This window comes from Athene cunicularia (genome assembly GCF_003259725.1).
Source record: "Athene cunicularia isolate RWA chromosome 2 unlocalized genomic scaffold, athCun1 chr2_part1, whole genome shotgun sequence".
Taxonomy (NCBI): Eukaryota; Metazoa; Chordata; class Aves; order Strigiformes; family Strigidae; genus Athene; species Athene cunicularia.
In genome coordinates, this window is record NW_020799095.1 from 80,461,803 (window position 1) to 80,478,563 (window position 16,761).

Genomic DNA, 16,761 nt, shown 5'->3' on the forward strand with positions numbered 1-16,761 from the left:
TTTTAGGTGTAAAGGTAAGGACAAATAATCAAATGGCCATACTGTTAATTTCTTCTTCAGGTAAATCATCAAATGCTTCTTATGATGCATAGAAGTGCAAGACAATAGATTTGTGAGATATGAAGTTAATTTTTAGGTTTTTTAGAGAACCTTGTATGATTTTTCTAGAAAGAAAAAATGATTAACAATAATCAGAAATGTTGGGTACAGTTTTCAATAATTAAAGTCCTTTCTCCTGGACTACCTGTCACAAGAACCAGATGTGTGGCTTCGTTATATAGACTTTTCAGAAGTGACGTTCTGGCAAACTCAGTGTTCCAAAGGTTCTTCCTCCACTTCCTCATAGGAACTACTGCTGGTTTTTCTACCTCTGCAAACTCTTGTCTGCTCCTGTTGCTTACTTAAAAAAAATTTCTTTTAATCTTCTGTGGGTCCTTACTATAGATCTGTGAAACCACTGTATTATAACCTTGGTTTTCTGTCAGGAGTTCACTATTTTTTCACATGTGTTCACAAGTTGACCTTTGCCTTATTTACTGCATGTCGGTTACCTACATTGCCAATGCATCTGTCTCAGGCAGCAGGCTGTGGCAGTTAGGATCACTGTTTGGCTAGTATGTGTGTCCATAGTAAGAGTAGACTGGGAAGGTCTTTCAGTCAAGGGAATCTGCAGTTCATTATCCTCGGTGTTTTCTCACCTGCACTCTTACTGTGACAAATGTAACATATTTACTGTTTGTTTTCTTCCCATGGTCCCTGCACTCTGCTTTTGTATCACACTGGTATGTCAGTGGGTCTTGGCTGTCCTCAAGAAGGAGGCTAGGTGAGTCATAACACAGGCAATATCATGTCAAACAGGAGGGCAGTGCTTCCAGAGACCAAGTGGGGCATCAAGCTCTGTTGTCAGTCCAGGCTGACAGAATCTACCTGGTGAACTGCCTTGACTGCTGATCATGATGCAATTTCCAGGGTGGATTTGGGGCCTGGTAGAACCCATATTCACAGGCTAGGATGAGACTGTGCCATGTACCTTGGATAAACAGTTGTGGGTGTCAATACTTCATCATACAGAGAATATCCCCATGTGACAGCCATAGCTAGACTCCACCAAGCTGGCATGAGCTGACTGCAGCTTTAGGAGGGTAGCAGTATGTAATTTGGTTAGAAGTGAAGGTCTCTCTGAGGACTGGTCCACTCAGTCAATGAAGAAGATACAGAACCTGCTTCCTCTGGTACAGCCAGCGAGTCAAGGCACAGGATGTGTGAGACAAGTAGGCTTTATGTTATCTGCTGCACCAATTATGAAAGTTATACCTTGTCCCATGTGGTGAGTAGAGAAAACTAGGCTTCCTAGGGAGATTCAAGGTTGTGTCAACTGCCACCTGGTGCCATTTGTAGATAGGCAACAATCCAAATAGCAGCAGTATCAATGAAAGTCTGGGGTGGTTGCTTTCTTCTGGGGATGGTACCCAACTCCTGTCCTGTCTAGGGGACTCATTACTGTGCAGGAAGCTGATAAGGCGAGAGCTTGACCAAGAGGAAACAATGAGGCAAAGATGAAGGCTGGGTGGCTATTTCTTCTCCCTGTCCCCTGCCCAGGTAGAGGGTAGACTTAGTGATTCATGGATAGCCACAGGCTTCATAGCACACTGTTGGCAAAAGATAAAAAAAGATAAACATACAGTTTATCATAATAGGGCCACATATGACATGTCATGGTCCTCCATGACATCTGAATCCTGGCAGGCTGCCTCCATTTTGTCAATGGTCATACAATAGGAGAGACAAAGCTCTCCTGTTTCCCATCCACCCATCTCATCCATCATGGGTGAAAAAGAGACAGAACTACTCTCAGCCCTGTGTTGTTCCCCATATTTCTAAAATTTTTGGGAACAGACAGGAGACTGTCCTTTGCTCAGATTCCATCTAAAATAACATAAGGATCTCTTTGTAGCTACCAAGATTGGTCCTTCTTACTTGGTTATACATGTGTGGTGACTGAAAATTCCCTGAGCTGTCATTCTCTTGAACTGCTCCAAGGCTTCATTTCAAATAAAAGTAATTGGACTGCTCTGAGATAATGTGGGAGTTGACCTACGATGTACAGTCCGTGAGTATCCAGGGAATCTGCTTATGGAGCCAATCCTTGTTTTTATTTTATTTAGCAATGTTTGCAGCCATAAATCATATTTTGTTTACAGTAGATCATTCATTTTAACTGTCTCTTTTTATAACATGTTAAATAGCCTGCTGTACCTCTTGTATCAGATTCACTTTGGATTGTGATTATTGCACAAGAATATGAGAGAATGTCTTATATCAGAAGTTGCAATATTAGCTTGGCATGTTGGCATTTCTGATATCCCACTCTTTCAAGTGCATTCAACTATTGTTTATGAAAACAAGAGTATTAAGAGTGTAAATTAGATGCAAAATTAAGTATATTTTTTTTTCTGAAAAGGACTGCGTGTCAGTACTGGAGTTGTGAATCTATTTTATTGAAGTGGAGGTTTGTTTTTTTCCTGCTAGATGTGGTCCACAGAGGTGTGTAATTGATTCAGTTTCTTGTAATCACAGATTGATTTTAGAATTGTGGTTTGAGGACTGCGAAAACCAGTCTGGAGTTTCTTGTTCCTGCACTATGTGCAATATCTCCCTAAGATAATTTGTTTATTATAGAGGAGATTATTGTTCTTTAAGTATGGAATCAGTTGCCAGTATGAGGCCACTGTGTTTACTTTCAGAATGAAGGATATTGTTGTCTGCATTTACAGGTATAAATAACAGATTTTTCATCTTTTTTGATGATACTTTTAATAGGTGCTTTTAAAATTTGTTCTCTAGACAGCAGTAGTTTCTGTTTTACACATCTGTGTTCTCTAAAGTGATTTTAGAGGAACCTTTAGGCATATTTAGAAACTTTCTTATGTCCCAGTTTGATAAATCATTCCAGCATTCTATATTGTCCCAGCAGCATATTTTACTTGTTTTTATTTGTAGCAAATAGTGTTTATATTTTTATGGCTATGTATTAAATTTGTGTGGCAAGCTTTTAGTAGCAGGAGGGCTACAAGGGTGGCTTCTGTGAGAAGCTTCTAGAAGCTTCCCCTATGTCTGATAGAGCCAATGCCAGACAGCTCCAAGAGGGATCTGCTGCTGGCCAAGGCCGGGGACATCAGTGACAGTGGGAGCACCTCTAGGATAACGTATTTTTAAGAAGGGGGAAAGGTTGCTGCACAATGGCAACTTCATCCAGAGTGGAGTGAGAATGTATGAGAGGAACAACTCTGCAGACACCAAGGTCAGTTGTTCTGGTACTGGAGCAGAGATTCCCCTGCAGCCTGTGATGAAGACTTTGGTGAGGCAGGCTGTGGCCCTGCAGACCATGGCGGTTAATGGTGGAACAGAGATCCACCTGCAGCCTGTAGAGGATCCCCAAGCCGGAGCAGGTGGATGTGTCCAAAAGAGGTTGTGACCCCATGGGAGGTCTACCTAGAGCAGGCTCCTGGCAGGACCTGTGGCCGTGTAGAGAGAGGACTCCATCCTGGAGGAGTTTGCTGGCATTAACTGTGACCCTGTGGGGGACCCACACTGGAGGAGTCTGTTCCTGAAGGACTGCAACGTATGGACAGGACCCACGTTGGAACAGTTCATGAAGGACTGACATTGGAGAAGTTCATGGAAGACTGTATCCCATGGGAGGGACCCCATGCTAGAACAGGGGAAGAGTGTGAGGAGTCCTCCCCCTGAGGTGGAAGGAGTGGCAGAGATAACATGTGATGAACTGACTGCAAACCCCATCCCCTACTTCCCTGCACTGCTGTAGGTGAGGAAGTAGAGAAATCGGGATCAAAGTTGAACCCAGGAAGAAGAGAATGGTTGGGGGAAGGCATTTAAAGATTTTATTTCTCATTACCCTCCTCTGATTTGATTGATAATAAATAAAATTACTTTCCCCAAGTTGAGTCTGTGTTGCCTATGACAGTAGTTAGTGAGTAATCTTCCTGTCCTCTTAATCCATGAGTCTTTTGTTATATTTTCTCTCCTTAGTCCAGCTAAAGAGGAGTGATAGGTCAGCTTTTGTGGGCAGCTGCTATCCAGACAGGATCACTCTACCATAAGCTAACAAGAGTCTTTAATGTCAAGTGAATTATGGGTAGGTATTAAGAGGCCAGAGACACTAAGAATCACTCTTGAATTCCAGTATACTTGCTTATGTCTTGCCAAGAGTTTCTAGTGCAGACCAAAATGTCAGAAAATATAACAATTGAGAGTTATACAAATGGACCACAGGAAAAAAATACATACTGCAGGACTGTAAATAGTGGATCCATAGATAGACTAAATATGGAATTAATGGAGGAAAAATCTGACTTTTATTCACCTGTATGAATTAGGTTGCTCTAGATATTTCGGGTGATGTCACACACTTGTAGCTCCTCATCTTCCTGGGGAATATGGTGATAAAATTAAGCATACAGTTCTTCTGATTTAGACCATGATTCCAGAAAAGACTAATGGCTATTTGAAGGAGCAGGAAGCTAGCACAACATCATAGCTGTCTCTTAATGAAAAAACGCCAATACATCTCAATCAGGTGCATGACATTGCAACATTTTCACCAATGGCATCTCCTGCCAATCCACAGTTAGCTGTGTTTCCGAGAGAGGTTACTGTCAGCTCAGACTGGTTGTGGCACTGACTTGAACATTAAGAGAGATGGTAGCATGCATGAGTCTGGTCTGGAAGAGGTTGACATCATCATCCCTCTGTGCTGAAGCAGTCCCTGGTGATATAGGTTCACTGGCAAATCTCAGGAAATTGGTTTTAGCCTTATGGGACAGGAATAACCCAGGTAGCAGGAGTAAGAGTAAAGCACAAGAGCTTTCAAGCTCCCCTCCAGCCTTTGTTTGCATTTCCATCTGTGATATCATCTTCTGTTCTGACCCAGCTCTTTCTTTGACTAAGTAACTGTACATGTCCTGTTGATGTTCCTCTAGTTATTGTTATACTTCACTAGAGAGATGCTTCATTCCTCCTTGTAGTGCCTTATGTTCCCTTCCTACAGCTAACAGTATAAGATAATAATAAAATAATCCAACATCCCCAAATACATCACTCTCTATTTGCTATTTCTAACTCCAAAAATAAGGTTGAGCATGTCGGTGGTTGACGTTTTTACATCAATGGGCAATCACCATTTTCACACAGGAAACACCATCCCACCTGCACATTTTCAGTGGCGTGATTCAATCCAGCCAAATGTGGACAGAATTGGCATTGTTCGTACAATGCCAAGGATGCACATATTGTGTCTGCATACGATTCATTAGAAGACAAAAGTAGATGCTGTTAAAACTGTAGCTGGAACATTGATGCCTAAAATCTAGTACTGAATCCATTTTGAAAACACTTGGATTCTACAGCAGCAATACTCAATGATGTTGGGCAAAGAATTAAACCCAGAATTCTACCACTTTTTGCTCTACTTGTGGTCTCTGAGTTGAAGTACAGTCTTTCTGATATGACTTACTAACCTTGTTTTCTAAATATGTAAGAGATCAGGTTGGGAGTAATATGTGGTTCTAAAACTTTAGCATTACAGAACCAGCAGTTTCTCTTCTCCTTCAGAACTTAAATAGCAGGTAGAGGGCTCTGTATCAGCTTTTATTCCTTGAAAGTTTGGGGGTTCCTTGAAAGATTAGACAGTCTTTTCTCTTCAGAGTCCCCATGGGATATTGTATTTTCCTCTGCTCCTAGAGCTCACAACCTAGGCACTTCCATCATGTTTTCTTCCTTTCACCTTAAAGAATTTCTGCAAATGTGTCGTTCTCAGCAGGTCTTTGTAATATAATTCCTTGTAATGACATTCCATGTTCTCATCCTTCAATGCATTGCATATACTGTGTCCCAAGAGAGCTGGTACAAGACAGACCCTGTTTTAGCAGGGAAACAAGCTTACTTTTGTCCTTTTTATATACAGCTGCTGACATTTAATATGTGCTTCTCTGTGGGTTTAATAGCTTCTTCCATTTGGTCTTAAAAAAAGTACTTGGCCCACCCATTGGATTTAATGATGTCTCTGATTGCTTGTAAGTAAAGACTCTCTTGGTGGCAGTCATTAGCACTATCACTGTGACAGGCTGTCATCCTCCATGTAGCTGTCAGCATGTCCTACAGCAATCCAGAATGGTTGGGTTCTGAACCTACTATACTGTCTTGCTCAGTGGGAACAGATTTCACAGTAAGTGCCTTGAAATTATCTAGTGACCTTAATTCTATAGAGTAAGAGAATGATATCTGTGTATTGTATCAAAGGATGGGAACTGTGGTGGTGGGTAACGAAACTGTATTGCATGCTGTGAGACCTGAGCATGACGTAAATGGTATGGATTAGGGGGTGGGGAATGTGCTGGTGTTGGCTGGGGTAGAGTTAATTGTCTTCATAGTATCTGATACAAGGTTATGTTTTGGATTTGTGTTAAAAACAGTGTTGATAACACAGGGATGTTCTGGTTACTGCTGAGCAGAGCTTACACAGCGTCAAGGCCTTTTCTGCTTCTCACCCCACCCCACCAGTGAGTAGGCTGGGGGTGCAAGTTGGGAAGAGACACAGCTGGGACAGCTGACCCCAACTGACCAAAGGGATATCCCAGACCATATGATATCATGCTCAGCATACAGAGCTGGGGATAGAAAAAGGAAGTAGGGGACATTCAGAATGATGAAGTTAGTCTTCCCAAGTCACTGTTATGTGTGACGGAGCCCTGCTGACCTGGAGATGGCTGAGCACCTGCCTGCGCATGGGAAGTGGTGAATGAATTCCTCATTTTGCTTTGCTTGCGTGTTCAGTTTTTACTTTACCTTTTAAACTGTCTTTATCTCTAACCACGAGTTTACTCACTTTTACTCTTCTGATTCCATACCCCATCCCACCATGGGGAAAGTGAGTGAGTGGCTGTGTGGTGCTTAGTTACCAGCTGGGGTTAAACCACAACAATTCAAATTCTTATCTTCACTTTCCCCCCTTTAAAGTTTAATTCATAGGTGAAAATACTACTGGTAATTAAATATTAGCAAATTTTATTTTTATCTGAAATGTTCTAATATGATGCTGGATCTCACACCTCTGCTGTGCTTAATGGACTCAATAACATGGGCGACAGAATTCGTAATGATACGTTCAAACCAGCTTAGAATTTTATTGATAATGACATTACCGAGAATGAAAGAGCTTGTAACATAACTAGGTTTTAGCTTTCATTTCATGAGGTCTCAGCTTTTGTGTTGTTTTCCACACAAAGAGAAGACAAGTCCAGTTCCCTCTACACTTTGGCTGCAAGTTAGTCACATACTCTCATTTTATCTCTGCTCTCTGGCTGTGTGAAATGGTCAAAGCAACACACACGGTGCCCTACTTGACCTTTTCAGGGGACAGATGAAAATAGTAAAGGGATGTCCTAGCAGAGTGAAAGACAAAACACAAATCAGCTTCCCGGTTATAGAGAATTGAAAGGTTACAGACAAATGAAATTAACTAAAATAAGTTAAACTAAACTGTACTCTAGGACTCACAAGGTTTGCAGCTAAGGAGTTCTGGTAGCTAGTAAATAACATAAGAGATGCTAAACATTCTACAAGGTCAGGGAAGGCACGCGCTTTTCACTTGGATCATGTTTTTAGTTATATGCTTAAGTACTAACGTTGCATTCTTAATTACTATAAGGGAAAAATAGAAATAATTTTTATAGCAGAGGGATATAAAATGCTACTAAATAATGGAAACTGTAGCCCACCTTCTTTTCATTGTCATTTATTTTTCAGCTGCCACCTTGATGTGATGAGCATAAAATACAGAAAAGTCCAACTCCAGATCTTAAAGTTGGACTAAGTATGGGAAATTACATATATTTGTCTGTATCTCATATGAAATAAACCAATATTCTTTTGCTGGTGAAGTGTGTATCTTGGAAAAATATCTCTTGCATAGAAAAGTAAAATGAGAACTTCAGAGATAAAACCTCATTTATGTACATATTACAGGAAGAATTTTCACTATGTTAAAAATGGCTGTGGTTTGTTGCAAAAAGCAACGTATATTACAGAATCACAGAATTACAGAATCATCTAGGTTGAAACAGACCTTGAAGATCATCCAGTCCAACCATTAACCTAACACTGACCCTTCCCAAATATACCATATCCCTCAGCGCTATGTCAACCTGACTCTTAAACACCTTCAGGGATGGGGACTTCACCACCTCCCTGGGCAGCACATTGCAATGCCCAAAAACCCCTTCTGGAAAGAAATGCTTCCTAATATCCAGTCTAAGCCTTTCCTGGTAAAATCTGAGGCCATTTCCTCTCGTCTTTTCGCTTATTACTTATTTAAAGAGGCTCATCCCCAGCTCTCTGCAACCTCCTTTCAGGTAGCTGTAGAGGGCGATGAGGTCTCCCCTCAGCCTCCTCTTCTCCAGACTAAACACCCCCAGTTCCCTCAGCCGCTCCCCGTACGACCTGTGCTCCAGACCCTGCACCAGCTTCGTTGCCCTTCTCTGGACACGCTCGAGTCATTCAATGTCCTTTTTGTAGTGAGGGGCCCAAAACTGAACACAGGAATCGAGGGGCGGCCTCACCAGTGCCGAGGACAGGGGTCAGATCCCTTCCCTGTCCCTGCTGGCCACGCTATTGCTGACACAAGCCAGGATGCCATTGGCCTTCTTGGCCCCCTGGGCACACTGCTGGCTCCTGTTCAGCCGGCTGTCAATCAACCCCCCCAGGTCCCTCTCTGACTGGCAGCTCTCCAGCCACTCCTCCCCAAGCCTGTAGCGCTGCTGGGGGTTGTTGTGGCCCAAGGGCAGCCCCCGGCATTTGGCCTTATGGAAACTCCTCCAGTTGGGCTCAGCCCATGGCTCCAGCCTGTCCAGGTCTCTCTGCAGAGCCTCCCTGCCCTCGAGCACATCAACACTCCCACCCAACTGGTGTCATCTGCAAACTGACTGAGGGTGCCCTCGATCCCCTTGTCTAGATCATCAATAAAGATGTTAAACAGGAGTGGCCCCAAAACCGAGTCCTGGGGGACATCACTCGGGACTGGCTGCCAACCAGATTTAACTCTGTTCACCACAACTCTTTGGGCCTGGCCATCCAATGATTTTTTTTACCCAGGGAGGCATGTTCCCATTCAAGCCATGAGCAGCCAGTTTCACCAGGAGAATGCTGTAGGAAATGGTGTCAAAGGCCTCATTAAAGTCAAGGTAAACAACATCCACAGCCTTTCCCTCATCCAATAAGCAGGTCTCCCCGTAGTAGAAGGAGATCAGGTTTGTCAAGCAGGACCTGCCTTTCACAAAATCTTGCTGATTGGGCCTGATTATCTGATTGTCTTGCATGTGTTGTGTGGTGGTACACAGGTTGTTCTTCACCATCAGCTTCCCAGGTACCGAAGTCAAGCTTACAGGCCTTTAATTTCCTGGATCATCCTTTGACCCTTCGTATAGATGGGCATCACACTGGCCAATTTCCAATCTGTTGGGACCTCCCTGGTCTGCCAGGACTGCTGGTAAATCTTAGAAAGTTGCTTGGCAAGCACCCCATCCAGCTCCTTCAGCACCCTCAGGTGTAGCCCATCCGGTCCCATAGACTTGTTTATGTCTGTGTGATGCAGCAGGTCACTGACTGTCTCCTGGATTGTTAGGGGGGGTGTGTGTGTGTGGGGTGTATCGTTCAGTCTCTGTCTTCTGTCTGAGGAGGCTGGATTCCCTCAGTACAACTAGTCTTGTTATTAAAGACTGAGGCAAAGAAGGCATTAAGCACCTCAGCCTTTTCCTTGTCACTTGTTACCATGTTTCCTCCTGCTTCTAGCAGTGGATGGAGGCTCTCCCTGGTCTTTCTTTTGCTTTTGACATACTAATAGAAACGTTTCTTGTTGTCCTTGATTGCTGAAGCCAGATTAATTTCTAGATGAGACTTAGCCCTCCTGATTTCCACCCTGCAGAGCCTCACAGCATCGTTGTAATCATTGTGAGTCACTAGCCCCTTCTTCCAAAGGCTGTAAACTCTCCTTTTCTCCCTGAGTTCCAGCCAAAGCTCCCTGTTCAGCCAAGGTGGTCTTCTCTGGCACCAGCTTCTGTTACAACACCTGGGGACCGCCTGCTCCTGAGCCATTAAGGCTTCCTTTTTAACAAGTGCTCAGCCTTCCTGGACCCTTATACCTTTCAGGACGATCTCCCAAAGGATTCTGTCAAGCAGTTGCCTAAACAAGTCAAAGTCAGCTCTTTGGAAGTCCAGAATGGCAGTTCTGCTGCCCCCTCTCCTGGCCTCTCTAAGAATAGAGAGCTCTATTATTTCATGATTGCTGTGCCCTAGTCAGCCTCCAACCTCCACATCATCCACCAGCCCTTCTCTGTTCACAAAGAGGAGATCCAGCAGGGCACTTTCTCTGGTCGGTTCACTCACCAGCTGCATCAGGATGTTGTCTCCCACACATTCTAGGAATCTCCAGGACTGGTCCTGCTCTGCTGTGTTGTATTTCCAGCAGATGTCTGGGAAGTTAAAGTCTCCCACAAGAACAAGTGCAAGCAATTGTGAGATTTCTCCTAAGTGCCTGTAGAATATTCCATCCACCTCTCTGTCCTGGGTGGCCTATAGTAGACTCCTACTACAACATCTGCCCTGTTGGCCTTCCCCTTGATTCTAATGCAAAGACACTCCACCCTGTCTTCACTACACCTGTGCTCAAAGCAATCATAACAGTCCTTAACATACAGAGCCACCCCACCACCTCTCCTTCCCTGTCTGTCCCTTCTAAAAGGCTTGTAGCCATCAACTGGTGCACTACAGTCATGGGCAACATCCCACCATGTTTCTGTAATAGCCACGACATCATAATTTTCATGTTTCATCATGGCTTCAAGCTCCTCTTGTTTGTTACCCATGTTGTGTATGGATATAGATACTCTTCAGATGGGCTGATTTCCCCAGCACCTTTCTGCATTTAGAGGTCCTGATTCCATCCTGACCTTTCACAAGTGTGAATATGTACCTAGAAGGCATAATTGGTAGAAGATGAGAGATCTTGTTTAAGGAACTTATTTGGGTTCACTATGAACTGTTTTAGAAAAGTCCCCAGAAATGAAATGGGTACCATATCTATCTTTTTTTTTTTTTTTTTTTTAATCTTTTAACTAGTTCAAACATATGACCGGTGCCACTAACTTTTCTTTCCTGAACTCCTCCTATTGTAAATATTAGTTTAAATAGACTTCTGTGGTCATGTAAAACCCATTTTATTTAAGCTTTACTTTTGTGTCTTTCTCATGACTTTCATACTTGCTGGCATTGCTACAATCTAGTGAAAATCTGAACTTTTTCCCTCTGACTGTTTGAAGTTCTGACAATAAGCCTAATCCTACTTACAATCTAATTGCTATCACAGTCCTTGCTTACAGGGGAAATTTTGCTTCTGGCTACTCAATATCCTTGCTCTTTTGTAGTTTTTAAATAACTGTGTCTTTTGTGTTGTGTTAGATGTGTGTGGTTCTGATTGGGTGTTATATTTACCAGTAATAGCATTTTTATTGTTCCATGAAGCATTTACAATTGTACTTCTTTCAAAAAGAAACACTCCTTTTATTTTTCTGAAATCCTCATATTGTCTGACAATTTCCATGCAGTTGATTCTGCAAGGCAGGAACAATAGCAGTGCATGCTTCATAATTTTTAGCTGAAACGAAATCATTGTGGCTGAGAAAAGTAATGAAATTCACTCCTTTCATGGTCATCTGTGAATACTCTCAATTTCCCTGTGAGGATATAATGCTTCCTTTGAATATCAATACCCAGCTGATTTCTGTCATGCGGTTTTGGATTCTGATCCCTGAAGTAACTTGTTAAACCAGCTAAGAAAACCCTATAAATGCAATAGTAACATAAGTAAATTTGAGGAAGCAAAAACTTTCTCCCACCCTTTTCCTGCGTTTTTCAAATGTTTGGAGAAAATAATTGATTTCTGTTTTTAGGCTTCAGGAACCTTTCCAGTCCCTGACCTTTCTGCATCTCTCTCTCTTCTCACAGGTGCAGCACTGATGCTTCTCACACGATTCTACTAAGGAAACAGCGCTGTGTCAGTGAATTAACATGAGTGTTTACAAGCTCCATAACTATTCTGCATGTTAAACTTAATGAAGATTTAGCAAATACCACAGGGATCACTTGATGGATTATTGTGCTAAGAAGTAAACAGCATTTGACATTCTTTCAGGCAAAAAAGTAGACCTCTTTCTTTTCCCATCACAGCTGCAAATTTGCTGTGGCAACCCTAATCACCTCCGCAGATTAACGTTGCTTTACCAGAGCTGTCCCCAGAGTCCGTCTACTATTCAAGCAGATTATCTGCCAAGTCAGAGATCCAGTCTTTGCACTATGTCCTGCTGCAGTTGATGACATAAATATGCAGAACTGCTATTATGGTTATAGTACTTGGAAGAAGGTAATTCATACAGTCAGTCTTTTCACATTGAGTTTCTGTAATTTTTTACTTTTTTTTTTTTTTTTTTTTTTTTTCTGAGGTTTTACTACTCACTGTATCGTTACTACCCACCATACTACCCACTGCTCTCACTCACTGTACATTGAGTATATGGGAGCAGCTGCTGACATGATACAGCTTTTTTTTTCTATGTTGAAGCATCTCCAGGGCTGGTCTTATCTGTGTTTTACCCCTTATTTTTATGATAATTACATGTTTGTTTTATGGGGGTTTTTTGTTCCTTACTTATGTTTCCTGATAGGAATGAATGTTTTAATTAAGTAGAAAAAAATTATCCTCCCTGGATGAAGTAGGAAGTTTTCAGAAGGCCATCCTTTCCTGGGAGAAGAGCTGTGCTGGAGACAGGTTGTCGCAGGTCAAATGGCTCTGTCATTCAGGTCTGTCATCACTGTAGCACGTGATTTTGCTCCCTCCACAAAGGAAGCCTTAGTTTAGAGAATGACTCCTCCTCATCCCCCACCTCTCTTCTGTTTGCTTTGATACAGAACACTGCTCAAAAGGTGGTATGGGAAGGGAAAAAGAGAAATCATTGCTATTTCCCTTTCTTCTTCTTAACCATTTGCTGCCTGTTTTTTTTTCCCCCATACTTACTTAACTCTAGACAAAACTCCTGCTCCAGAGTTTCCTAGTCACATTCTTCTATATCTAATTCCTTACAGTATGCGATTTTCTGTATTCAAAACACATATTTTCCCGTTGATTTTTCATAATGAGTTAATTCCCATAAAGAGAAATTATCATGGCAATGAAATTTTTTCTCAGTGGGAATTTTGATACCAGCAGATCCAACATTTCATACTGGTGAATGGGTTAAGAGAAAGAGTTTAATGATTAAAAAGAACTGAAGAAATTTGAGTCCATGTGAAACTACTGGGAAGCATTGAAAGTTGCCAGATCTACACGCTTTTGTATTCAATGTTTTAGAATAGTGCTTTAAAATACAAAAGATTTCTTGCAGGTGGCCATCTTTTCCTCTTTCTGTGTGTATCTCAAAGTACTTCAAACATTATTTTACATTTCAAAAGTATTTTTTTTGTTTACTTGTTTGTTTCGTTTGGTTGGATTCACAAAGATTTTGAAAGTATGTTTCTTGAACAGCTAAGAATTCAAACTGAAATTTCTGGCCATTGTATTAAGAAGGATTTCTTCACATCCTTATCTAATGTATTTTAACTTTCGTATGGGCACCCATTGTCAAAAATTGTGAGGTACCTTTCTTCTCTACAAATAAAAAATACAAACCCAGTAATATAATCTATATGGGGGATATATGCATGTGCACATAAAAACTGTCTTATTTCACCAGGTCAGGAACTTTTGTTTTCTCTGGATATGATCTTTAGAATTTAAGTATATGATTAAATTTATTTTATCTGCATCTTTTGTAGAATGATCAACAGTTTTGACTGAATTTTAAAGAAAGTATTAGTTAAATGCTGTAGTTTGATGACCCATAGAATATAGGGTTTAGGTTATAAAACCTTATAGGTATGGCAGAATATTATTTTGAGGCTGGATTATTATGAGTTTGTCTTAATGTCTCTTTAATTTTGTAACACTGCTGACAGCTAAGATGTTATATGTCAATAATGGTGCACTTGTTTTTGTGAATCTTATTTCATGCAGGGGTGAAAGTGATGTAATTCTAGTATGGCTAATTCTGAGTATCACAGCTGTAATATCAGAATCAGTTTCACTTTTTGATCTCAGGCAATCTTTCTTAAGTATTTATCACAAAACCACTTTCTTTCTTGTGTGGTATTTCCACCTTTCCTCCAGCACAAACTAATCAGTATATTATATGGTTGTCTATTCTTAAATATTATTAATAGCTGTTTATCAACTGCTAAAAGCTACATGCTGAGCCATAAATAAGACCCTTATATATTATTGCTGTAAAGAAATAAGCATCTGGAAGTCATAAACTAAATGTTTTTGGAGAAAAATAACTGCTTAGTAGTTTACTGTGCATTACTACAAGAAACTCTGTAGCTTTATTCATTTAAAGATAAACACCCCATTCTGAGAAACTCTAAGATTCTGTAGATGAAGATGATCTCTCTGTTGGGAAAGTTATTTCCAGCTGCCACTTCATACTATTTTCTAGTAAATGGTTTTGTGGCAGCTAGGGCTAGTTTGTCCTTGGATATTCAGCGATTTGGGGGTAAAATCTCTCCTTATTACTTTGGTCAGCAGAATGAGGGCTGGCACTTCATAAAAGTGTGATATTTCCTGTGAGCAAAAGAGTGGCGTAATGCAAGAGATGGAAAAGTTTACAGCTCGTCTCCTATCTCCCTTTCTAACTGGCAAAAGTAACACTCTGGGCATGCATGTTCAAGGTGAGAAAGAAAGTGTCAGCTATGCACCACCTAGAAGTGGGAGATAGTCTACTTTTTTTTTTTTCTTTTCTTTTTTTTTTTTTTTTTTTTAGGAAATATATGCCATTGTCAGAGCTACCAAACTCTTTGGTATCTCCTTGTAGGCATGTGGAGAAAGATAGTGCATGAGGTTCATACTGAGTCTACAAGGTTTTGGGACTGAAGGTTTCCAGCTCTGCTCTTCCTGAACCTTTCTCTGAACTGCCTGCAGCTTTGGTTTACTTGATTTTGCTGTAACAATCATTTTCTAATTCTATGGCTAATTTGTATCTCTGTTGCTTATCTGCATATGGTACTACCTTGGTTTTGTGACTCTAACATACTGATGCAATGCTGAGATGTGCAGTCTAGGTGTAATGGCAGAGACCTTGAAGTGGGGCAGAGGATGCCATGCAGGGGTGTATGCACATGGGATGGTCGATTGACACTAGAGACCACACAGCTGTAAAAAATGACAACTGCTCAGCTTAAAGAAATGCAGACCCAGACAAAACAGGTTCGGGGGGTAGCAAATAGAACAAAGTAGTAGTAACATAACCTGACATATGTGAAAGGCACGATATATAAAAATTTAGATGTAACAAGGTGTGAAAGCATAAAGCATCTTAGCCAACATGTAGAAAGGAACCCAAGTGGATCTCAGATTGGGGAAGAAATCATCAGCATGAACATAACTTTCCTCCCAGTGTAGGACTCCAGGTGCTGACAACTCACAATGACACCACTGCCAACACCAGAACTGGTTAAAATTTTAACTGTATTCTTACATTATATTATATCATATCATATCATAATATAACATATTATATATTATTATGGATATTATTTTTATTTAAAATTAACCTTTTTCTTCTGCATGGACATTTTCTTTCTCTTTCTGTAATAATCAGATTGTACTGGGCATTTAAGGTTTCTGCCACTGAGGCAGGCACATTCATTGGTTAGTGATGCAACACAAGTTTCATGTCTGGGCAGCTGGATGCCACAAGGGAGGTAATGGAAATTGTTGGTCAGACATCTATTCCTTAACACATCATCTGGCTTGGTGAGATGTAGCAGACTTTCCATGGCACAGAGTTAATCCAGAGTCCTGGTGTAGAGCATCAGATTTATGCCATGTACATAAGACAGTACAAAAGAAATGAAACAAATGGTGCTGAGCTTAGGCCAGTTTAAGGCACTTATGTCCAGTTGGATACCACCCAAATTAATGAGAAATCAAAACTTAGCTGATAATCCATTATCAGACATCTTCCTTCTGCTATTATTCTTTGGTAATGATTGCCATCCTACTTGCATTATTTTCCTCTTCAGCAAAGAAAATCAGTCTTGTTTCAGTCTTATTTAACAGCAGATTTTTTTAAAGATTTTTAAAAGAAATCTATTTTTTATATCGTAAAATCAATGTGCACTAAAATGACAACCTCTGAACTCCAGTCTCTGTTTTAACACTGTCACTGGTGCCCAGAATAGACCAGAACATTGCAGCTAATAAAAAAAAATTGGCTTGCTTTTTCTTTTAGTGCCCTGCTAAAGCTGATGCGACTGTGATTGAAACAATGGCAAGCAATTTACAGCTTTTTCAAAAGAAAAAAAAAATCTAATATATTTTTTGGCACAAAATAAAACATAAAAATAAAGCTGCAGTAATGGGAGAACACTGACTAAATGCTAAAAATAAATTAAAAGGTATGGGGCAGGGGCAGGGTGAGGAGAGGGAGAGGGAGAGGAAGAGGGAGAGGGAGAGGGAGAGGGAGAGGGAGAGGCAGAGGCAGAGGCAGAGGAAGAAAAGAAAAAAAAAAAGAAAAAAAGAAAAGAAAAGAAAAGAAAAGA